This window comes from Coffea eugenioides, chromosome 4 (genome assembly GCF_003713205.1).
Source record: "Coffea eugenioides isolate CCC68of chromosome 4, Ceug_1.0, whole genome shotgun sequence".
Lineage (NCBI taxonomy): Eukaryota > Viridiplantae > Streptophyta > Magnoliopsida > Gentianales > Rubiaceae > Coffea > Coffea eugenioides.
The window spans coordinates 40,482,588-40,489,641 of record NC_040038.1 but is presented as its reverse complement, the minus strand read 5'-3'; positions in this window follow the sequence as shown (position 1 = coordinate 40,489,641).

The following is a 7,054-nucleotide window of genomic DNA, read 5'->3' as shown; positions in this document are numbered from 1 at the left end:
TTTAAAACCTAATAAATTTGTAAATGGGTACCACACAGGTAAAGGAAACAATTATTTACAGGCATTATCTTGTTAGACCTGCTTTTTTTTTTTTTCTTTTTTTGGCTTTGCTACGAATATTAGTGACTGGTGACGTTCAATTTCTCTTGAATTTCTCTTTGAAGAATACCAGGTGGACCAGGCAAGGTGTGGCTTTAAACTTTGAGGAGGCAAAATAAATAAATAAAGTGGTAAGACTAAGGTGTTGGATTGGATTCCATGGTTGGCAAGATAGTCAAAAAGAAAAGATCCCAAATAAATATAGGTGCTGCTTTGTCTTTTGTACATTTGTTTGTTTCCTAATTGCTGCATCAAAATAAACATGAAAAGGGGATAGATGAAAAAGGAGAAAAATACATATTGTTTGGTCTTAAGAGGTGGTGGTGGTGGACGGTGGAGCTCGGCTTACTTTGTCGGCTGAGACATTATTGTACAACGTTACTTGGCAAAATCACATTTGTGAACAAGAAAAGTGAAGTTATTTTCTTTAAGATTGAATAGAAAAACCACATTTGTCAATTAGAAAAGTGAAGCTATTTTCTTAAAAATTGAATAGCTGGTGGACCATAAATATATATATATATAATTTTTTTTTGGGGTTCATCTATAATTGAATTCCTCATCTGCCATTTTTAAAAAAATATATAGAAAATTATCATGACAAGAAGAGAAAAACTAGTAAAGGACTAAAACGAGGTCAAAATGTCTTATCACAGGTTCTTACATTTTTGGCATTCATCTTCAGCTCATCACTGCAATCCATGTTTCATGTGGCCAACAGGCCAAGAAACAATAGCAGCTTCCACTTGTAATAGAAATCCATATCTGACCACGTTCTTGGGAAATACAAATTAATGTTATCTATAGTCCTACAATATAAATATAGTTTTTTTAAGTCGTGTGCCCTTAGGGCACAGGGTGAGAAGGAGATTTGACGTCAGAAGATATAATTTATTCAGGGAAAGTTAATAGTAATTTTAGAGTTTTCATAGTGAACTTACTCTCTTTTGATTTGTTTGATATGCTTATTCTATGCCCAAATTGAAAAAAATGAAAAAGCTTATAAATATAGAAGTTAATAAAACTCTGCAAGTTAAATATGTCTACGTGGTTGTCCATCCCAGGTTTCATGAGAGCTTTATGAAGCAAAATACAATGAATCTAACATAAAGCCAAGGAATTGATATAAAGTTAGTTCGATAGGGTCCTTGAACTTGGAGCAGATACAAGCTACATATACAAGTAAAAACATATACTTCCTCCGTCCCACTTTGATAGTCCTGATTCTTTTTTCACACAGATTAAGAAAAAGTAGTTAACTTTATTGGAACAATCAATTTAGATAGCTATTTTCCTAAAATACTCTCACATTAATTAGAGTACAACTTTATGGGAACTTGAATTGATGGTAAAAAAAGAATAAACTCTCATTGAATGGGGTAGATTTATAGTAACAACAACTTACATTGAATAAGGGTATTTGAGGAAAATTAAAATACAACTACATTCTTCAATTGGAAAATAGACTACAATTTGGAATAGACGAAAAAGGAAAACATGACTATCAAAGTGGGACGAAGGGAGTATATATATACTGTTTGAGCAAACAAATGCTGCAAATTTGCCTTGTGCTTAGTGCCATGCTTAGAATTTTATATACAGCAATTCACTATTTCACTGTCCAGGAATCTTGTTTTCAATGCTTTAGATGCTAGTTACTAGTAAGCATAATGGGCTGTTTGACAAAATGGTGAGGGTTTGATCTTTAAGTGGTTATCATAAATGAGTTTGGACTATCAAGTAATAATTGGAATAAAACCCATTTTTTGAATTCAGTTACCATATTGCATATTTGCAATTGAGTGGGTGACAATGACATAGATCAGATAAATGATCTCTATAAATGTTTAAATTTTAAAAATGCCCCAAGATGTATCAAAATGAAAAAAAAAAAAAATGTCCCAAGCAAAATTGTCAATTTTCTAAAATTTCCAAAAATCATAGCACAATTGTCTTTCAAGAATGAATATGGTAAACTTTGGAGACCCTAACCATCAATTATGGCTCTGCACGGGGACCATAGAAGATGGAAGATATTTGGGGGAAATTAGATTTTGTTTTATCCTTTTTCATGTGAGACTTTTCATTTCTGGGTACAGTCAAGTCTGGTAGGTAATTGGCCCTTGTGGGGTTTCAATCCCACATCGGTACTGGGGGTCTGAGTTTGGGTAGATAAGTCTCCTGGGCGCCTTCAAAAGTGCTGGCTTTTGAAGGTTGCTCGGGGATCTAGGTTTATTTGCCGAAATTCTTACTTCGTAAGAAAATGTCAGGAAGAAACATTCCATTGGGGTCGTCTAGTTGGGGTTTGTGGGGTAGTTATTTCTTAGCAGCAACAGCCCCTGGAGGTTTGGCCCTTGTCAGGGTTTCAATCCCACATCGGTACTGGGGGGGTCTGGGTTTGGGTAGATAAGTCCCCTGGGCGCCTTCAAAAGTGCCGGCTTTTGAAGGTTGCTCGGGGATCTAAGTTTATTTGCCGAAATTCTTACTTTCGTAAGAAAATGTCAGGAAGTCTGGTAGGTAATGAATGTATTTCAAATGTTAGATTTTTTTTAAAAAAAATATTAATTTGGGAATGTATAAAAATATATGATAGTAACTATTAGCGTGTACATACATAATAAATTGAATGAAATTTTGGTATTTTAACACGTCATTAGAAAAACTCTAAGAAGTCAGCTCATCCAATCTCTGAGCACCAACAATCCACGACATGGAATTGGGACAAGGACAGTTGTAGGTGACAACCATCTGGCAAGATTGACAGAAAAAAAAAAAAGTAAGATACTGATTACATCTTATACATTGATTCTAGCACCACAAGTGGAATCCATAACATTTTGTTCAATATTTGTAGGTTATTGAAAGTGAATTAGACCTAAACAAATGAGATTACATCCTCTATAATTGAAACAATACCTGCCCAAACGGCCCTGGTCCCCAAGACATCGTGATTTTTATTTAGTCAATGTTGGATTAGGTTTATTGGATACTGGATTGGGGACAGCGTTTGCAGGGGCACCGCCAATGGTTTTGGAGCACTTTTGGCACAAAACCCACAGTTTTGATCAAGTCCAATGCAATAGAATCTTCTAAAAATGTTTGCAGATTACCTATCGTGGCTGCTAGACTTTTGGCACAAAACCCACAGTTTTGGTCAAATCCAATGCAATGGAATCTTCTAAAAATGCTTGCAGATTTCCTAATGCCGTCGCTAGACCAGCAAGCGGCAATTCTAATTTGCAATTGCACGTGGAGTTTTTAAGACAATTATCCCCAAATAATAGACCATTTGTTATATTGCAAAATTTTCACAAAAATTTCAAATCTACTATATAATTTGAGTATGCAAAAAAGCTTTTTTGGATGTGCAAATTTTGTTTTTGCTTCTTTTTTCATCTAATTTTCTTCATCTTACAATTTGGTATGTAAAATCATCATGTTTTCAAATTGCCATCCAATTGGTAACTGCGCCCAATTTCCCATCTATGGAGTTGCTTGCGATTTCTTGTTTTTTTTTTTTTGTTCACTTGTGCCACTTATTTGATTGACGGATAATACAATAGTTTTCATTTTAAAAGTCTGGTCCATATAATAGCTATTAAATGAAAGGACAGGATCATTTGAAATTTTTTTTCTCCAATTTTAACAAATATTCTAAACACATGATAAGTATTTGCTAAATTTATTTTTTGGAGGTGTAAGTGCATCAATAGCAAATTTCTTGGCTTTTTTATACTTCAAAATGGAATTCTGGATAATCATGAACTTAAAACACAAATTGAATAAGTCTTAATTTGTAAGAGTTATACCTGGCAATTGGACGGGTTTTTGGCTGATTGATATTGGGTTTTACTTAAATGGGTTATACCCAATCCGCCCAACTTTAAATTGGGTTAATTTTGGGTTAGGTCATATTGGGTCATCTCAAACCCAAGACCCAAATATGATCCAATATATTAATTAATAGATTTTGATACATAAATTCTTTCAAATATATTTTTGCACACAAAAAAAAGTTCACACACATAAACACATTTTCACACACTAAAACAATTTTGGTCCAAGTTGAATATAGTATGAAAAAATGGTATACCAATATTAAACAAGATCCAATCACGCCTTAATTAAATTGAAACTTGATAAGAGAGATACAATTCTCAACCAATTAGTTCAAATATCACTATCCAATTCATTTGAAAATTCTTCAAAAAATTAACGTAACATTAGAACTAGTCCAATGACAACACAACCATCCACTAGTCACCAATAAAGCACATTCTAATCCTTCAACAACTCATTGAGGAAAGATAAACAACTACTGAACACCCAAAAAATGCTAGAATTCAAAGCTAAAACTAATTTGCTTTGTGGAACTTGGGCAGCATTCAAACCCAGTGATATAACAAATGGACATATACTTGGGCAGCATCTGCTTTCTTTTGATTGAAATCGTTGTTAGCAAGAAAGAAAGAACTCTTCGTCGAGAGGCTTCTGAATTTGCTAAAGAGAAATGGTGCGAAGCTGGTGGTGGTGGAGGTTTATTGCCAGAAACTGGTGTTTTTGTTTTATTTGTTTTTTTAAATTGGGTAATGGGTACCCAACTTAATTACCCAAACAGCCCAAAATACATGTGGGTTTTTATTACCCAACCCAAAATTAACCCAACACCCAATTTATCCAACCCAATCTCTTAAATTAGTGGATGGGTTGGGTGGGTTGTTGGGTTTTGGGTATAATTGCCACCTCTAGTAAGAGTAGAAAAATAACCCCCTAAAAGTAAATGAATTAATCTTCTATATACTAACTATATATATATATGAATTTAGATTTAAAATTTAAATTCTATATGTCCAAAGCATTCAAGTCTAAGGCCCCATTTGAGATTGCGATGCTTTTGGTAAAATTAATTCAGTGTATATAAAATTAATTCAGGATAAATGTCAAATTACAAACTACGTGCGTCATCATAAAAAGCCAGAAACAACCAAATATAACTTTGAAGGGCAAAGATCCACAATTATATAGCTGAAACAAAGATTTCAAATTAAAAAACACTTTGACGGAGGGCTAACACCCCAAAAAAAGAAAAAGAAATCCAAGTTCCAGAATTGAAAAAGGAGCTGGTTATATTGCCAAGAATTTAGTATCGCAAGAAAGTGAAGTTCCTGTAAATATCACACAGCAAGTGACAAAACAGAATCAAATTAACGGTATAATCTGATTACAATCTCTCTCTCTCTCTCTCTTTTTGTCAATTACAATTTCTTGAAACTTACTTAGTGCAATATAAACAAGTCTTAAAAATCCAAATCGGGCCTCATTACAAGCTCCTGAAGGCGTTATCTAAAGACGGTACAACTTTCACGCCTTCATGGCACACCTCATAATGGCAGAAAACATGGAGGCGCTCGAAGACCACGCCTTCATGAGCTTTTTTACTTTCCTGATTTCGGACACTCCAAGTCAAGCATTAAGATGAATCAAGCAGTTTTTTTATTCTTGATTTTATGTGCAAATCCAAAGATCAGGCTGAAAAATTAAGTGCATGTTGCAGATAATTTCTGATCATGAACTCACCACCCGCAAATTTGCTTCATTTATTGCATACAATGTTGTAGTAATTCAGCAGATTCTACTTCAGCTTTTGCATAGAAATGGACATATCCGTGATTTCTCCACCTTTTACTTTCTTTGAAGAGATCAATGGACATTCTTGAAGTGTTTATTTTTAAGGTGCATCATGACACTTAAATTGCTTCTATCAAGTTCAGTCAGAATCAGAGAACCAAAAGGAATGATCAAACTGATTTATATGCAGTTTTCGTTCTACAGAATATGTTAGCTCTAATTTATAGAAATAAAACACGGGTTTGGTTCCTTTCTTCGTTTTCCAGTCAACTAAATTATTCATAGAAGAATTGGAAATGGAGAACCAACCAATCTATTAAGTATTCTGAAGTGGAATGGCAGAGCATATGCACTTTTTCTGTAAGAAAACAGAAGAAGCAGGCATGCATCGATAATTTGGTTAGGTCCGAATGAAATATGGTTTACTTTCTGGAAGTGGTGGGAGAGACTCAATGAGACTACTGAAAGAATGGAGGGAAAGGAGGACATTACACTCAATGCAAAAATCTTTTTGGCAAATTTGGAAGAGTAGAAACAACTCACACAGTCACAATTCAATGGAGATCAAATAGACTCCCACCGCATACCTCAAAAGGCAAAGAAGGAGTGGATGGAGTTCAAAAAAGCATGGAAGGACATTGAAGAGCAGAGCAATTTGGAAACCAGACAAACTCAACCACAGTCCCAATGGACACCAACTCTGGTGGGCTGCAGAATCAACACTGATACAGCCACGAATATAGTGAAACACAGTATTGATATGGGGATTCCAGCTAGGGACTGGAGAGGCAAGACTGTTGGCATATGGGCAGCAGGTGGAACTAGAAAAGGACGGTGTAAAATCTGAGGATACCTTAGCAATCAGATTAATTCAAGCTAAGGCAGCAAAATGCCAGCGAACTGAAATGGAATATTCTGACTGCAAACCTGTTAATTGACAAGATCTAAGGAAGAGGATGGAGTGATTCAAAGTTAGGACTATCCTGGAAGATGTTAATGGCAGACGTGCATTATTTGTGGAAGCAGTTCTTGAAAAGCAAAAGGTTACCTTGCCGGAGAACCAGAGGCAATGAATTTTGCTTGCGCAAATTCTGGAACTATATGGTTGGCAGTTTTAAGAAATTTGGACTGGTTTAGGAGAGCTGATGAAGAATTCTGTGCCGAGTTCTTCTACTTTTCTATCTAGTTTGAAGAAAGTAATGCAAGGATAACTTGTGATTGGAAAGCATCATGTGTAAAGACAATTTGAGCAAAATTAATACCCAAATGGCTGGCAGAATTTTGGTACCATGTATTGAAACTCTGGTGTATATAAACAATTAAACAA